The sequence below is a fragment of the Pelophylax lessonae genome (assembly GCF_965119305.1).
Source record: "Pelophylax lessonae genome assembly, chromosome: 4".
In the NCBI taxonomy this organism is placed as follows: Eukaryota; Metazoa; Chordata; class Amphibia; order Anura; family Ranidae; genus Pelophylax; species Pelophylax lessonae.
Genome location: NC_138771.1, coordinates 472,702,305 through 472,721,800, shown reverse-complemented (window position 1 = coordinate 472,721,800; position 19,496 = coordinate 472,702,305). Strand labels below are relative to the sequence as shown.

General features: G+C 41.7%; 1 protein-coding gene across 2 annotated transcripts in view; it reads right to left on the bottom strand.

Moving 5' to 3' along the window:
* ABTB3 (ankyrin repeat and BTB domain containing 3) overlaps positions 1–19,496 on the bottom strand; it is a 379,618-nt gene that overhangs the window by 171,973 nt on the left and 188,149 nt on the right. The window lies entirely within an intron of this gene.

Sequence of the window (19,496 nt, the reverse complement as noted above, 5' to 3'; positions counted from 1 at the left end):
TTTGTGTCCCCACTGGTGAGATTCACTCCTCTATTTGTTCTGCAGGCCATTGTCAGATAGAATTTGAGGTAAAATACAAAAACTTTTGAGTTGTCACCAGAGCAATAAATCAACCGATTGGGGCCAATGAGGCAGTAAGTATTGTTTGAGATGGGAATTCCCCTTACTTTGAAGAGATTCCTTTTTTTTTTCATGCTGTGTCTTCAGGTCAGGAACTGAAGAGAAATTTACCCAGTGGGACACCAAACTTAAAAATAGGAAATTCAAGGCTTAAAAAAAAAAAAGTTTTGCCTATACACTTTAACAGTTCAACCTTTTGTGGCACAAGAAAGCCAAGTTAGCATAATGAGTTGACACAGTCCTGAAGCTAAATTGGTGGAGTCCAATCTGGAAAATAACCACTTCCCCTAAAGGGAACCTGCACTGTAAGAATATAGTGGCTACTATTGCTGACCTCTTTTTCTCGATATGCTAGTTGCCTTATGAAAAAGGAAGCCCCTTTTAAAGGAAATATTGCACTATGGACAGGTAACAAACTCAACAGGTACCTGTGCATGCCTCCTAAATATTTTAAGTAACCAGAAGCCCTAAAACCTGGGAAGGTCAGTACTCAATCCAGTATCAAAATTGTATTTCTGCTCTGACCCTCATACCACTTTCACGCAATGTTCAATAACTGGCTAGAGCAGCATAACGAATGAGCCATTGGAAAGTTGGTGCCAGAGCTTCCAATCTAAAACTAGAAGTTGCCAATGACATTAAAGTGATACTAAAGTCTCGTTTTTTTAGTTAAAAATAACAAACATGTGGGCTGCTGAACACAAAATGCTTTTTATTTTAATGCAGAGAAGTGGGCTATGACATGCAAGGAGGGTGGGAGCTGTGCTATACAAATTGAAATCTACTGTAGTGTAATTTCCCTAACAAGTACAAGGGCACATTGCTGCAAGTAAGAATTTAAAATTCTTAGTTTTAGTGACAGGGTCTCTTTAAGCGCTCTGGGTTTAGGGGCTTTAGGTTTGTTTCCGAAAAATTAAAAAATTACATTCAGGGACCTGTTGGACCACGCTTTTAACCTAAAGTCAGGGATCTTGCTCCTTCAATGAGAGGTTTACTTAAACTCTGGGTTCCCTGGAAGAAATAGCAAGCCAGTGGGTGAGTCAGTTTACCAGTGTTTATCCATAATTGAAATATTTGTTCTAACTTAGCCTTTAAAATCTAATCTTTATTAACAGATTAATAATATGCATGCAATGACCTTATGAATAGACTTAAGTACTAATTAAAGGGTTATTTAATTATTAAACAGTGAAATAGAAAACTATTGTGCTATTGTCCAAAACAGCCATTCAAATGTGAGCTTGCATTTTCTAACATGTACAAGAAAACAAAATCTGAAATCTGATTGGTTGAAGTGGGCAATGCCTTCAGTTTGTTCCAGTTGTCATGAATAAGATTCATTGTTTGGAATCTAGTATTTGATCCACATTTCTGTAATTGAACCTTTGCGGCATAATACATATATAGTATTTTATACATATGTATATATATATATATAGGCAAACGTTTTATTGTGCTTAATATTTTTATGGCGCTTAGCACATCTTTATATGTTGATACAGATGGGCTAACGTCAGACACAATAAAACTTTTGCTGTTTGCTTTAATTTGCCTACTACAATATCCGTGAATTCCTCTTCAACCCTTAGGCCCTGTGCACACTCAGTCTTTAGCCACGATGCATGGGACTTCCGTGTTTAGGTGCGGGCAGAGAGCACAGGAGTACCGTCCACCAGCTGCTGGCAGCCTGTTGAGATGTCTGTGAGAGTCTGAAAGTTGTTGTGCCTGGACTGTGCACTTAACTACATGAACACTTGGGGTGGTATTAACCCTGGGACAAATGCCAGGAAAGCAAGACATTGTTTTATATATATATATTTATATATATACACACATACACACACACACATGCAGTATACACACACATAGGTATATACACAATATGTACATACACACTATATGTTTGTGGATATCTGCCACACCTTGTTGGACATCCCATTTCAAACATTCCTAAATCAAGGAGCTTAATATGGATTTGTTCCTCCTCCTTCCCCCTGCCTTTGCAGGTACAATAGCCTTCATTCTTATGGGAAGGCTATCCACAAAATTTTGGGGTGTGTCTGTGGAAATTTGTACTTATTTTGCCAAAAGGACAAATGTGGGGTCAGGTATTGAAGATGGATCAGAAGGTCTGTTTCGCAATCAAAATATCTAATTTATCCCAAAGGTGTTCAGTAGGGTTGAGGTCAGGGCTATGTGCAGACTCATCAAACCATGACATTATGGCATTTTACACAGGGGCAAAGTCATGCTGTAACTGAAAAGGGCCTTCCTCAAACTATTGTATGTGGCTAGAAGAGTACAACTATCTAAAATGTCTTTATATACTGTAGTATTAACAATACCCTTCACTGGAAACACCTGAACTCAATACTGTCTATTAAATGGACAATACCTGTGCTCCCCTGTGCCCTGTTAACCCGTGGGAGACCTTTGTCTAACCCAGGGTTTCTCAATCAAAGTTCCACAGAACCCTAGGGTTCCTCCAGAGGTTGCTAGGGGTTCCATGAGAAATGAGCAATTTCTGCCTCTCAGATATTGTCCCACTGACAATTTTAGCTATCTGTAAGGGGTTAATTCTTCCCAATGACCACAAATTCAGGAGGATTATTCCCTCTGACCATTACACTAATATGTATCATGAATTTTAGATTCAAAGTCTCCATCCATGCTACAGATGCAGTGGTTCATTAATATTTCCAATATTGAGGTGGATGTCCATCCTGTATATATTCTGTGTGAGTTGTTCAATAAAGGTTCCTTTTCTATACAATCTAAGTTCAGGCTAGTTTTGTATGGGGGCGGCTGTAATATCTGATATCTATGTTCAAGACTGGAGGAAGCCAGTCACACTCATGATACACTAATATGTATCATGATGAATTTTAGATTCAAAGTCTCCAGCCACGCTACAGATGCAGTGGTTCATTAATATTTCCAACATGGAATGCTGTAATTCCCACCTAATATGGATATAGGTCTGTATATTTCAGGGTTTCTCCACCAGGTTTCCTCCAAAGTTGCTAGGGGTTACTTTAGAAATGAGCAATTTCTGACTCTCAGATAAGTTCCTACTGACACCATTGATCTTTTTAGTTATTTGTAAGGGGGTCATTCTTCCCAATGACCACAAGCACAGGGAGCATGCTTCCCACTGACCATCACACTAATGTATCATGAGTTGTAGATATAGTAATTTTTAGCAGAGATTCCCTGAGACGTGAAAGCTATTTTAAGGGTTCCTCTGTGTTAAAAAGGTTGAGAAAGACTGGTCTAACCCCTGTGACAGAAACAGCATTTAGATGTCATCTATTATATTAGGCTGAAATTTGGACTAAAATCCAGAAGAAAGCTTGGCATGTGTTAAAATCTCATTTAGTCTAGGGGTAGAGAAATAAGCAGTAATACTTATCCTATTCCTCACTTCCATGGCCTTCCTCCCAACTACATGACTGGTCCCCCAAAGCCACATCTTTGCTCCTCATCCAGTTGCAGACCCTAAGCTCAGCATCTCTGCATTGTACGTAAGGGCAGTGAGGGCTCCCCTACAAACCTGAGCATGGGAAAGGGGAAGATTGCCAGCTGCCAGGGGAGCGAGGAATATGGTAAGTATAGCTACTTATTCTGTTCTTCACAGACAAAATGAGCAATTAACACTTGCTGTGTGGGGGGGAGCCCCATTACAGTTAATAAATTCATTTTTAACTTTTCCTGGACATCAGCGTTAAATACATGAAAATAATATGACAAATTATGTTGTATGATTTCTTTCATAACCAAATCTTTTTTATTAGATCCAATGGTATTTCTTTAGTATTCTTTGCAGTGGAAATTCCATTCATCCTAAAAAGCAACTCCTTCTGTTTAATTATATAGAAACAATTTGTTCTAATGCTACTGAAGCAGTTACTGAGCAGCAAGAGAAAGAACTGCAGAAAAGAGTGGATGACATAGGATCTGTTCTAAAAATTGAATAATCTCTTTACACAATTCAGAAGGAAATGTCATTATTTAACTGTTATATACAAAATACCAAAACAATTTGAGAAGAATGGACTTGGAGGTTAGTGTATAACAACTCCTCTACCGAACTGCCTTTCCTGCTTCTTTGGCATAATCATCCTTCGGCAACATAAATTGTATTTCTCTTTTTAAATCTTTTATCAAACCAGTGACTTATGCACTCAGGGTGAAGCAACAGGTTTTTTAATCCCTCTCCCCAGCACATATTGACCTTTCAATTTCCTACCACTCTGTTTAGTAGCAGGAGCCAGGGAAAAAGCCTAAAGAGCATGTAACTACTAACCACCCATAACATTGTCATACAGGACATCTATAGACGACTCAAAATGCAGCCGATTTCAAATTTCGTATCATCTATAAAAATACAGGTGATACAAAATATATTTTGTAGTTCAAGCTTTAAGGTTACAGAATTGATTAGTGTGAAAGTTATAGGAAGATTTGATGGAGGGTTAGTTTTAAGTTTACAGGGAGTGTTAGGGTTGCAGGGGGAAATGAGGGTTCAATGGAGGCTTAGGGTTTCAGGAAGGGCTAGCTTTACATTAAGGGTTAGTGTGAGGGTTGGTGTTACAGTAAGAGTTAGTGTTAGAGTTATACGAAAAGTCAGTGTTGGAGAGATTTAGTTCAAAAAGGGCTTAGGGTAAGGTCAAGACCAGATTTCTGAAAATAATAAAGCCAGCTTAAAGTTACATCCCGGAAAGAGGAAAGTCTATTTCCAATGGCCAATATACCCTGCATCTGGTAAGAGGCCTTTTTGTGTGCTCACATGCTGGGTGAAGGTGGATGGGATAATAATTAACTTCAGTTCATGTGGATTAGCTATGCCATTTATATCCATATATTTGGTAAGAAGTTAAACCTGCTGGTGGTGGGATCGTTTCACATGGATGTTTATTTTAATTGAATTTCAGCACAGAATATATTACAGAAGTGTCACGGAATATTATTTATATATTTGATGGACATTGAGTTTGGAAATTTTGTATACACATGATATATTCCATTTATGTTTTTTGTATTGTGTTCAGAATCAAGGTTTTTATATCATTGATTGGGGACACATCCTAGTTTCAGCGCACCAACCATTTTTCACCCAGATTTCTGAAAAGCCAGAAAAGACTGCGGACTAAGGCGATGCACAGCCATCAACACCTTAAGTTCTTGGCTCCAGGTTAGGGTTAAAGTAAGTTAGCGTTAGAGTTACAAAAAGAGTTATTATAAGGGTTAAAGGAGGAGTTAGTTTTAGTTTGAGAATGGCTTAGGGTAAGGTCAAGACCAGATTTCTGAAGAGCAAGACTGAGGACCAGGGCGATGCACAGTCAGCAACACCTTATGTTCTAGGCTCCAGGTTAGGGTTACAGTAAGGGTTAGTGTTGGGGTTACAAGGAGGGTTATTATAAGGGTTATAGGAGAAGTTAGTGTTAGAGAGAGAGTTAGTTTTAAAAGGGCTTTTGGTAGGGTCAATACCAGATTTCTGAAGAGCCAACAAAGATTGCGAACTACAGCGACACAGCCACCAACACCTTATGTTCTTTGTATTATTTCTGCTGGAATAGTGTCCTGGATCTGTACATCTAGAACAGAGTGACAATTTATAGGTGCAGATCTTGGTGGTTGTAGCAAACATTCAAGCAATATTTTTTAAGTTTAGAAGGGTTTCATGTGTACAGTAGTTAAACAAAGATCAGCTGGTCCTAAGAGATCTAGCCATCAGTTCCAGACTTACTGATGCCGAGTGGGCAAACTATCTGTTTCAGCCTTTCCTTCCCCAGCTTCAGTATGTCTTCGTGGATATGACGTTTAAACACATTAGTGTGAAACCGAAGTCAGGTAGTTGACTGGAATAGGGGAGAAAGGTGGCCAAATACAGTGGTCCTAGTGTATAGAAAGTATGCATTTGACCCTAGGTAGGGAACCAGGTTCTTATGTGTGAGCTCTGGGATAAAAGCAACTCGCATCAATCTCCCAACGCGGACAGCAAGTGTATAAACTTTAAAATACCCTTCCCAGTTCCATGCTGCTACTTCTAAGAACCAAATATAACAAAACAAGACAAAAACACAATACAACAATATGCTGTATGACAAAGATGAATAAGACAGCTCTTATAAGAAAAGGACCACACCCAAAGCCGTAAAAGAAACTTGCATTAGAGATCTATAGCATTTCATATTAGTTTACTTTGAACTATAACTCCCCTATGAAAAGTAATTGTAAAAGCAAACCAGGACTCTATTGATCCATTATCACATCATTTGACTTTATTTTATAGATACAAGTTTTGAGTTTTTATACGATTATTTTAACTTGTATGATCTTAATTTGGCATTCACATGTAAAATCTTTCTTTTGTTGTACTGGCCCTTATAATAAATAAAATGCTCAGAATATGTTTCTCTATCATGACTACTTCTTCATTCTCATAGAGAACAAACATAGGCAAATATCAGACAGCACAGTGAAGGGAAGATGGGTGCAAGCTGCTGCAGGGATGGCAATAGCATGAACATGGGCAAACTGAGTTTTGCAACGTAAAGCAAAGGATTTTGCTGGCAGTAAGATCCTGCCCTTTAGGTTGTCCAAACACTTAACGCATGCAACGTTTGTGTAAAGTTTACATACGCACTCGTGTGCAGGGTTAAACGCAACCCTATTGGTTGCTAGGATGCAGGCAGCTAAGGGGCTCATGCACGTGGACTGAGTTAACAATTTAAAATAAAGGATATTTCTGGCAGTAAGATCCTACATTCTAGGTTGTCCAAACGCTCTACACATGCAAATTTTTTATAGTGTATACATACATACATACAAGTGTACAGGGTTAATGCAGCTTATTGGTTGCTATGACACAGGCGGCTAAATACATCTAGCATCCTTTGTTGCTAGGACACAGGTGGCCTATCCTGCATCATTTTCATCATTGCTAGGATGCAAGAGGCTATTGCCACCTAGCATTCTTCTTTGCCAGGATGGAGGCAGCTATTTCCACCTAGGGTCCTTCAATGCTAGGCTTTAGGTGGCTTTGCTGCTTTGCATTCTTTTTTGCTAGGATGCATGCCACTATTGCCGCCTAGTATCCTCCATTGCTAGGATACAAGTAGTGATTGCCACTTATGCTCTTTTTTTGGTTAGTACGCAGGCAGCTATTGCTGTCTAGCACCTTTTGTAGCTAGGTCACAGGGAATTTTTGCAGGTTACTGTCCTTTGTTGCTAGGATGCAGGTGGCTATTGTCAGCTTAGCATTCTTCGGCGCTAGGCTGCAGACAGTTCTTGTTGTGTGCACACACGCATGTGAACAATAGCAAAAATTATTACAGGCAAACAGTGTAACGTATGGTCCGTATGTATTCTATTTTGATTTTACAGATCTGTATGCTGAGCAAGTTTACTGATCTTTACGCAGTAAACCGTACACCTATGTTCAGAATTGTAAAAAAAAAAATGTTGCACTTTTTTGTGGTCATGTCCATGAACCCTTTAAGGACCATTCACTTTGCCCCACATGGGTAAGTTGTAGGTTCACTTTAAGCTTCTTATCATCATTGAAGAATAACAAGAAAAAAAAAAAAAAAAAGGTAGTGATAAAACAATACCATGTGTGATTTTATAAATCGGGAAACGCGCAGGCTATATCTGGCTTTCCAAGGACTGAGAACATGATACGTGATGTACTCCCTAAAACAATCTAGAAAATAAATCTTCAAAGTCTCTATTAATCACCACTCACTGGAAAAATTCCACCTTATTTTATTTTTAATAGTGTGGAGGATTGATAGCAAACATGATGCAAGTGTGATTTAAAAAGCTGCCACCCCCTGAATCTCTAACTCTCGTCTTCCAAAAAGATCCTTACAACAGACAGCGTGTCATTGATATTGCCAAGAAAGATGGTTTACTCATTTTTAACAGAAACCCTATTACTGGGTAACGTCTGCTAAAAATAAGATAGAAATAAAGCTGAAATACGTATATTGGAACAATTTTACTGGATAAAAGATGTGAATGGTAGAGTAGTTGTCCTTGTGATCCACCTACATTCCTGCTGTGCAGATCATAAACAGGAGTGTGGGTGGACTTTAGAGCCTAGAGTTCTGTACACTCTGTGTCACTGCTCCACCTACTGTATGCTCATTGGACTGCTGGTATTACCACACTGGTGACACCTATCAGAAGCTTTCTCTGACCTGTAAGCGAACCTACCTACACTCTTTCCTGCCGTCTGCTTACATAGTAAGCACTTCCGCTGCAAGTCTAATTGTACCTTTCAGTTGTAGTAAAAAAAAATCAATATCAAAGCCACCCAAAAGGAGAAGCTCCCCTTGCTTGCAACCCCCCCCCCCCTCCACTGTCACATTTGGGACTTTTTGGGGGGGAAGCAGGTACCTGGTTTTGAGACATATGGGTAAGATTGCCAATCGGCGATCTACGACATTTCCGGCCCCTCCCCCCCTGCTGCCTTCTGGGACACACACAGATCCCAGAAGACGGCGGGACCATTCAGAAAGGGCAGCGTGACCCGCGCATGTGCCTGAAGACTTCACTGCTTCCCTTACTTAAAATGCTGACGCCTACACCTAAAGCTGATTGATGAATCAGCACGGGGTGCCGACATTGCGGGATCCCTGGACAGGTAAGTGTCCTAATATTAAAAATCAGCAGTTACAGTATTTGTAGCTGCTGACTTTTAAGGTTTTTTTTTTACAGACTGGAGATCCTCTTTAAAGTCAAAAGCCCAATTTTGTTTTCTAAGTTTTGGATTGATTAGGGAACCCCTTTCAGGTTTTTATTATTGTCTGTGTCTCTGCTTGGTTAATTTACCTATATGACCTACATTTACCGTGGGGACACTTGTTTCAGTGAAAACTGTTCAAGTTGGGATTTTCCCTTAATTTAAGAACAATTTCTTCTTACTTCCTGTTGTACCTCTAGGGCAGAAAATAAAGGAAAATCTACCCAATAAGACACATACATCGCAGAAAAAAACCCTCATAGGTTTTGCCCATTAAAATACTCTGTAAATAAAAAGGTTTTGGCCATATATACACCGATTAGCCATTGATATTATGACCACTGAGAGGTAAAGTGAATAACAATGGCTGGCATCTGAAAGTCGGTGGGATATATTAAGCAACAAGTGAACATCCCCGAAGTTGATGTGTTAAAATCCGAAAAAAACGGGCAAGCCTAAGGATTTAAAGGACTTTGAAAAGGGCTAAATTGCAATGACTAGACAACTGGGTCAGAGCAACTATAAAACTGCAGCCCTTTTTTGATGTTCTCAGGCTGCAATGGTCAGGAGCTACCAAAAGTGGTCCAAGGAAGGAAAACCAGTGAACTGGCGATAGGGAAATGGATGGCCAAGGTTTATTTCTGAACACGGAGAGCGAAGACCCTATGTTAATAAAAGGTGTACGTGTACTTTAAGTCAGATGTCAAGTTATTAAAGTCCACAATTTACACAGTCTCCTAAAGTCCACCTTCCCACCCCTCCAAAGCCCACTCTGGTATTCTCTTTTTACACTTTTCTCTTGGGGTCTTCTTGCTGGTTTAGTGAGCTTCATCCTTATCCTCCGGTGGTGGGCATCCTTCTAAGAATCCTGAAGCAGTGTGAACCTAGCCTGCGTGATGACGTAGGAGACAATGCTGTAGTGTGAAAAGGGTAAGTGGAACTTTTTTTTGTAATACAGGGAGAAGATCCAAAGAAAAATTAATTTAGGTGGGATTGTACTTTAAATACGCCTTCCAAAAAAAAACTACAAATTCTGTTTACAGAAAACTGTTGGTGAGAGATTGATGATCTCCTTCTGGAAATGCTATTTGCCTTGCTGTCTCTGGCCTCACGTCACAATTCCTCATCTGTCTACACCATCCAGGTATAAAGTTCAAAAAGTATGGAAACCAATAGATCATTCTGGCAGCCAGGGAACTAGTGTTTCAGAGTGAGAGCTCTGTAATGGCAGTCTACATATATTTCAGGACAGATGTCCTTTAATTAAAAGGAAATGGCCGTGGATCTTCCTTTTACTATCTTTTTGTAATGTTTTAATTAATATTTAAAAGCAACTCAAACTTGAAACATTTTCTTATATTACATGCTTTATCCTAATTTTCTTAATCATATTTCATATGGAGATTTGTAACCACTAGAGGGCATCCCTACCATTAAGCCAGGATTTGCCGTCAGGAGTAATCGAACTGCGTAAGTCATTTGAAGGCCAGGCTGTGTAATCTGACCAAGAAATATTGTTTAACATTCACACTGCATTCTAACCGGCTCTGCAATTGGGGTTCTATAGATGTGTAAGAATATAAGAGAAGCTAGGCATGCTGCAACTGTGTTGATGTCATACGAGTACCCAACATTACCTAATTTTGATTATCCCTTTCACATGCCCCTGCAAAAAAATTGGAGGATGCCTTTCTATTAACTAAAAAATATGTTCGCTGCAATGATACAAATGAATATTTACAAATGCCAGCCCTTGTCCACCATCACCATCCCACTGTCTGATTAGGAAGCCTCAGCTGCTAACAGGGTGATGCACATTGAAGCTGAACTCCAGGCAACAAAATATTGTCTAAATACAAGAGGTATGTGTGTTCTTACTCGATTCTTAGTGTGCTTTGTGCATCTTCAAGATATGTGTATTGTGAAAATTTGCAAAGGCAGATGCTTCCTGTAATAAAGGATGTGGGGGGTGTCATGGCGCTCTCTGGTATCCTAAGGTGGTACAGGGAGGATGGGTGAGTAGGAGGAGGGAGTGTAGGACTGCGAAGAGGGGGAATCCAGTTAGTGATGAAGGGGGGCTACGTTCAGCGGCAGCCAACTGGAGCGTGGAGAGGCTCTGAGAGGTAAAAGACAGAAGAGAGCGGCGCCAGCTTGGTATAGCATAAATTTATTTAGCACTGTTAGAAATAGTGACTCACTCTGGAGTTGGGTGAGACAGGAACGATGAATCTGATGGGGTCATCCATCTTTTTCTCCCAGGAAGGTGGCGTGGAAGGAGGTGGTTAGGTGCCGATGGTATAAACGAGCTGCTGTGTGGCTGCTTGTTGTTGCTGGCCGCGGCGGAGCGTTCACAACAGGGCTCCGGCTACCGACTTCCGGTCTTTGGTAACGTCACTTCCTGGTAGGAGAAAGATAGGGGTTGCACGCGTTCGGAGCATCCGTGCTCCTTCGTCAGGCATGCGCCAGCAACAACAAGCAGCCACACAGCAGCTCGTCTATACCATCGGCACCTAACCACCTCCTTCCACGCCACCTTCCTGGGAGAAAAAGATGGATGACCCCATCAGATTCATCGTTCCTGTCTCACCCTACTCCAGAGTGAGTCACTATTTTTAACAGTGCTAAATAAATTTATGCTATACCAAGCTGGCGCCGCGCTCTCCTGTCTTTTTCCTGTAATAAAGACCAGTCACTGCTGCTCTCTCTCCTTGTACAGGTTGACTGCTCTTGTATTCGCCGCCCCCCCCTGTACTTTTCTGAAGGCAGCTTGTATTGAGTGGAGTTCCACTGTTTAGGAGATATTTACTTAAGTAGGAGCCGGTGACATCACAGGCGCATGTGCACTGAGCTCTGAATAGATGGTGCCATATATTCAAAGCTCTGTGCCATGGTCGTGACTACTGTCAGAATATGCAGGAATGATGCCATCATGGCTTGGTCATTCAAACAGCCAAAGCAAGTGAACGTGGAAGGAAGACCAGGTTACGATGGAAGCCCTGGAAGCAGTGACAGCACGCTGCTGAAGGGCTTCATTTTAAGGTAAGTCTATCATAATGTATGCGGTGTCATACTAGCACATTATGACATTATCCTGCAGGGGTTGGTGCTTGGTGCATTGCCCACCTCAATTTAATGCCTATCTATCAACTAATCTATCCCATACCTATCTATCAAACTATCTATCTACTGCTGTATCTATCTATTTACAGTAAGTATCAATTTCTACCAATTATTCTATCTATGGTATCTATCTTATCTATCATATCTATCTTATCTATTGTATCTATCTATCGTATATCTATTTAGATGTGTGGATTGCTTATTCCCCCCATACCCCGAGTACCAGACATTAGGCAGTGTGACATTGCAAATCTTCTATCTTCTTCAGACAAGAATAAAGGAAGACATGTATCTATCTATCTATCTATCTATCTATCTATCTATCTATCTATCTATCTATCTATCTATCTATCTATCTATCTATCTATCTATCTATCTATCTATCTATCTATCTATCTATCTATCTGTCCATCTATATTCTTATCTTACACATGTAGATGAGCAGATTGCTCATTTCCCTTCTCCCCGAGGAGCAGACATCAGGACAGTGTGACATTGCAAATCTTTATCTTCTTCAGGCAGGAATAAAGGAGGACAAGAGTCTCAGAAATCCACTGCAGCATCCCCTGCCAGGGATAAAATCGTGCAAGCCTCTTCCTTCTGCCTCTGCAAAATGCATCCGGCTGCTTTTGGCACACAATGAGTAAGAGTTAATTAAGATTAGTAGGAACCTGCTGTTTCACAGAAAAACATATTTTAAGGCCAGCAGATGAGTTCAGGCAATCCACATATTATCAGGAATCTACCAGAAAGTGAAAGGCAGGGCAAAATGGGCTGCATTATGCTATAGGCGGCTACAAGACAGAGGCTGCTAATAATGTATCTGAAGCCGGAGTCATGCAAGGATTAACTCCAGTTCTGAGAATTCTAAAGTCACGTCTTGAAGATTACAATACATGGTTCTTGAAATAATGTTTCTTTTGTAACTTCAGAAAATGATGACACTGGCTTATTGGATATACAGGATAAAAATGTTACAATTTCTTGGTCTCTCCTTTTTATCATATGTATGAGATTAATTTATAGATAATGAGGGAAATCTACATACTGAGTGACACCGCTAACTGGGTAAAAGAAGGTAGTGCACACTGGTGTACTTTTTTTAGGGCTGGTGTTCATATTAAAGCCAGAAATAGTGAAGAGGGATACATAACTGGGGTAGTGAGTAGAGGAAGCATGCAGTTGCAGTGTTGAGTGTATACAAGCCATTAATGAGATTTAAAAAAAAACTGTAGACTTGGATGCTTTATTGAAGGAATCCTAAGCGTACACCCATGCGAGAACCATGTTTGCCTGAATGGGGGTGCACAGGTTTTCCGTGCATGGCCGTGCATGCAGTCCCACAGCTGCTGCTCTCAATTTGACATCCATGTGGGAGCAGGTACATGTCCCTAAATTCACACTATCTGCGTTCAGGGCCGTATACCCACACGGCTGCCAAATTGGAAGCAGCAGCTTTGTTCATGCAATACTAATTGACCTGAATGGGACTGCCTGCACAGGGATGCACTGTATACCCGTGCATGCCCGTAAGGACAAACACAAACCCTCACAACAAGGCCTAAATTTTCACCTGTAAAACTTCAAGCCATTGTGTTCCTTGATTCAGAGCACTACTTTTACTTTGGAAACCCCACCTCATGGCAGCATTTCTCAATCTGATTTGGCCCAATGTAAGTGTTGTTTCCTCACTTGGGTCATACATTTGTTGAAACTTCACAGTTGTTGGCCAATATAAACGCACAGCAAATATTGATATATTATTATTTACTTTTAGACAGATCTACCTATATACTCCTGATGAGTGGGCATATTAGACCCACGAAACGCGTAGAGTTTTCAATACAGATATACCCATTATTATGCTACACGGATGCTGCAATGCTGTCATCATGCGCAATTTGCTGCTATGTTGTTATTTTGTCAATTATTTCCTACATGCTGTACATGTTTTGTAATTATGCTTATGGCTATACATTTATATCCATTGTATGCTTTTACTCTACTAATAAATCTACTCTTTGACTCTTCATGACTATTATGGCAACCTCATATAAAGTCCCGCCTGGGCGACCATTCTCTTGTCTTTACTTTTACTTTGGGACCACTATAGCCCAGGACCCTGGAGCTACCTACTTGTTTGTCCCACTTTTTACAACTGTGAGAAGAACTCTGGCCCCTGGCTTGTTCACACTGACCTGCTAACCTGTTCTATAGGTATTGTTACATAGTCATGTGTTCTCTGGAGACTGGAGACATTTCCTGTGAGAACTTTATCTGAAAGAAACATGGTATTTGTACAAAACTCCCAACACAAGGCTATCATCTTATAAGGTTGCCTTGTTTTTTCTCCTATAATTGTACAGAATGATGCATTCTTTTGTAACCAACAAATTCTTTCTGGGGAACACAAAAAAAGGAACCTGTATGTTTATTTAACATTACACAGAGATCATTTCTACTGAGGTTAAGTAAACTTTTGGACAAAGACTATTCCGCTTCTAAACTTTATATTCTAATTTTTCCGTAAGAACAAATTTGTAACTGTTATTGTAGTGGACACTTCAAAGCAGTCACGGTGCCATGGCCTCACAAGAGGCCCGCTGTGCTCCAGCCATATGACAATTCAAATTGGTGACTAAGGTTCATGGCTGATAACATTTTCAGTCTGCTCAATCACTCAGGTCTTCTTCCCTATAATGCTCGCTCTAGCTTTAAACACTAGAGGTGAAATTGTCCATACCTCCTGACCCAACACTGCCTACACCATTCATCCTCACCGCCATCTCTGACTGAACCATGAAAGGGAAACTTTATACAGTGAATTAAGGAGAAATAGAGAAAGTGCCGTTATCCTTCTGACCTACACCATTCTGAGCTAATGGAATTTCCCTTTCCTGCCTCAGATGTACTAGTCAAAATCTTTCTGGTAAGCTACGGTACATTCGGTATTCCGGTACAGGATTCCCACACAGCCAGCGTCTTGAGATTACATCTACTGGTAATACTTATACTTAGGGTACCTTGGAGATTACATGTATTACAGTACTTGGGGTACATTGGAGATCTATGAGAAATCTGATGTTTTTCAATGGTGTTGCTTGCTTCGGAAGGGGGGTAGTCTAATACGGCGAGTATAGCCCAAAACCTATGTTTTAACTTGAAAATTAGGGGGGTCGTCTTATACGGCCAGTCGTCTTATACGTCGGAAAATACGGTACATTATAATGCCCATGGTTTTGGAATAGGATGTCTAAAATGCTCATATACATGTGATGGGTCAGGTCACGGTGTCAACAAACTTTTGGCCATATAACCACCAGCATAACATCAAGCCTCATTAAAGGGACAGAAGCCAAAGTCATTCTCTAGTATTGGCAGCTAAACATGGCATGGCGACTGCCCCGTTGAAGGAAAGCACCAAACACTTGGAGCTTCAAGACTTAGTAGCGTGTAAATTTCTGAGTGCGTGAGGCCTGCAATGTGGGGCAGAAAGGTCCATTGATCTCGAAATGAACAGAAAAAAAACATGCTGTTGCCAGCTCCAAGCAACAAAGTTTGCAATGACTACTACTGCAAAAACTCAATCCTGTTTTAATATTCTGGAGTTTATTTTTAGATTAATTTATGAGACTCGACTCCACCAAATACAGGACTTATTTGAATGCAGTCTACTTGCACATGCACTGTACATAAAAATTTTGCACTTATATTTTGGCCTCAAATGCCACAAGGTATTTTTAGTTTTGAACACTGAAAAAAAACTTAAAACCTGTTTTCTCCTTTCCACCTTTCGCAAAAAAGTAGAAATTAAAATTAGCCAAGAGGGACACAGACAGCAATAAGAACCTGACAGAGATTCTAACCCTTCCCCGCTCTATCAGAAATTAAGCAAAAACTTTTTGGCAGCAGTTCAACTTTAATTAAATTGTTCATAAAATGCAGGAAATACCTATGCCTTATTCAAGACATTACTACGGCTGCAAATTTGTGAAGAAAAAAAAAAGAACAAATAATTAAGATCTAATTTGTTAATTCTACAAAATAACAGTATCCTTAATGCTAACATAAGTGGCATGTTTTCTGAGAAGTAGGTTAATGTAATTCATGGCATTGTCATTAGCTTTGCTCCTAGTTACGTTCCAGAAATGTCATGGGTGCTCCAGGGAATCTAACAAAACATATCTTTCAAAGACTAAAATATCTAACTCAATGGCAATAACATATTAGCGCAGGGTAAATATTGTACGCTGGGAAAGGATGACTGGTGAACCGTGAATAATGTCATTCATTCACATCAAAGTTGAGGTTCATGTCTAAATATGAAAGGGCAGCTATTTTCAGAGGGTACAATGGGGAGAGTGTAGGGTATGTTTTGCTGAGACCTGAAATTTTGCATATCGCGGAACAAGAATTGATTGTGACTCTGTGAGAGGCATTTTTAGGAGATACGCTATAGAACTGGAGAATGCTTTTACTACTAGGCATCAGCAATGATGACTTCAGCAGAAAGCACAATTCCCAAGTCGTCACCAGCCAGAAAAGTTTAATACAAAGCTTCAACCCTTTTGCTGCCAAAGATGTGCCCCCACAGCATGGCACTGAAAGCTTTAAAACAATCTTTTTTTAAAATTATAAAGCGGCTTCTGATTGTAATGAAGAATTGGTCTGGGTAACTCTAAAGCAGCTTCACAAACTCTACAGACCGGCAATGTACACCCCCCTCCCTCCAAGGTCAAAAGCTCTTACTGATCTGGCTAGCCAATGGGGGAGTATTGGTGCAAATCTATTTACCAATGCCCCGTCTATGGAGTGAACCTGGAAGTGCTCATTTCTGAGCACTTCTGGGTTCAGAGGTATTAAGCCCTGGCAACTCTGGCCATGGAAAGAAGCTGATCGCGCACAATTTTTTTGCTTACTCTGTTAAGGCTGGGTTCACACATGTGCAGTGTGAATTGAAGCTCAGTTTTCGCATCTAATTGACAAAGTAGCGTTTCATGTCAGTGTTTGATCAGGATCAGGTCAGGTCTGCATCACTATCAGGTCAGGTTTACGTCAAAATTTTATCCTGTTTACAACTGAATGACATGTGCGTTTCAGAAGTGTTACAATAGAAGTCAATGTACCTGAATTTGCACCTGAGCTGGACCGCACTGCTCAGAAAACTGACAGGATTCTTTTTCATTTCGCATTGAATCCCCACCCCATCCCCATATGTGAACAGGCAAAATAGAAGGCAATGTTCTTTCACATGTCATGCAAACTGGATACGGTTCAAAATACATCCAATTCGCATGTGTAAACCTAGCCTACGGTAGAGGGCAAGGGAGACATCGGGGTTCTTACATACCCTGGATGTCTTGGGGTTCTTACAGACCCTGGATGTCTAATTAAAGAGAACCTGTCACCTTCTCAATTCTATTTTCAGTACCCAGAAGAAAACACCATGAGCCAGATATACTAAGATTGGCAGTGGTTGAGAAATACCAAATGTTGCATGTGTCAAATAACCTATTATGCCACAGCGCATATAATTGATTTGGCGCATAGTAGAACGTGTAACTATTTTGCGTTATCACCCTATTGATGCAATAAGGCATACTTCTATTGCACCAAATAATGCCAAACTCATTTTCTGTACCATTATTATTTTGGGGAGATTGTGACACATTTTGTATGAAAAAAGTCACACTTGGGAAATACAAAAGTATTATTTGGCACATCAAAATAATTGGTGCACCAACAGCAGTTTATTTGGTCCCAATTTTGTTTGGCCAGATGACATATAAGGTGCCATTTTGTTTTTGGAAGACGGTATATGGGGGTAAGACTCTCCCTCAGCTTCCATTTGATAGCCCCGAAGTCTGGCAATTGCTCAGCCTACCTAGCACTTCATCTTGGGAAGGGGAGGGGATTACATCCTCCCCATACCTAAAGAACCAGTATTTATTGGGGCTCCAGCAGGAGAATAGGGCTGCAGAGCAGCATGGGGAGGATATTATTAGCACCAGAACATGCAATCAAGGGGACCTGTACTTTGCCCCCTGATGAGCAATGTATAGGTTTTCTGTAAACAACAATTCGGATTTAAAGTCTGTTTAGTATTCCTTAACTAGAAACTGGTACAAACAGGGCCGGCCTTACTTGATCAGGCGCCCTGTGCGAGCTAATCCTGTGGCGCCCCCCCGCGCGCATTTTCTTGCACTTTATTTGACTTTTCTTTTTTATGATCACTAATAACTTAGCCCCCCTTACATCAGAGCCCCCCCCCCACACAGAGCCCCCCTTACATTCAGAGACCCCCCACACAGAGCCCCCTTTACATCAGAGACCCCCCACACAAAGCCCCCCCACACACAGAGCCCCCCGTAACATCAGAGACCCCCACACAGAGCCCCCTTTACATCAGAGACCCCCCACACAGAGCCCCCTTTACATCAGAGACCCCCCACACAGAGCCCCCTTTACATCAGAGACCCCCCACACAAAGCCCCCGTCACATCAGAGGCCCCCCTCACATCAGAGACCCCCCACACAAAGCCCCCTTTACATCAGAGACCCCCAACACAAAGCCCCCGTCACATCAGAGGCCCCCCTCACATCAGAGACCCCCCACACAAAGCCCCCCTTACATCAGAGTCCCCACACACAGAGCCCCCTTACATCAGAGACCCCCCCCACACATCAGAGACCCCCCCACACAGAGCCCCCCTCACATCAGAGACCCCCAACACAAAGCCCCCCTCACAGAGACCCCCTACACAAAGCCCCCCTTACATCAGAGACCCCACACACAGAGCCCCCTTACATCAGAGACCCCCCCACACAGAGCCCCCCTCACATCAGAGACCCCCGACACAAAGCCCCCCTTACATCAGAGACCCCACACACAGAGCCCCCTTTACATCAGAGACCCCCCACACAAAGCCCCCCTTACTTTAGAGACCCCCGACACAAAGCCCCCTTACATCAGAGACCCCCGACACAAAGCCCCCTTACATCAGACCCCCCGACACAAAGCCCCCTTACATCAGAGACCCCCCACACAAAGCCCCCCTTACATCAGAGACCCCCGACACAAAGCCCCCTTACATCAGAGACCCCCGACACAAAGCCCCCCTTACATCAGAGACCCCCGACACAAAGCCCCCCTTACATCAGAGACCCCCCACACAAAGCCCCCCTTACATCAGAGACCCCCACACAAAGCCCCCCTTACATCAGAGACCCCCGACACAAAGCCCCCTTACATCAGAGACCCCCACACACATCAGAGACCCCCCACACAAAGCCCCCCTTACATCAGAGATCCCCAACACAAAGCCCCCTTACATCAGAGACCCCCTCCCCACGGAGCCCCCCACATCAGAGAGCCCCCCTCACATCAGAAACCCCTGACACAAAGCCCCCCTTACATCAGACTCCCCACGGAGCCCCCCACATCACAGACCCCCCACACAAAGCCCCCCTCAGATAGAGCCCCCCCACAGCAGAGAGCCCCCCC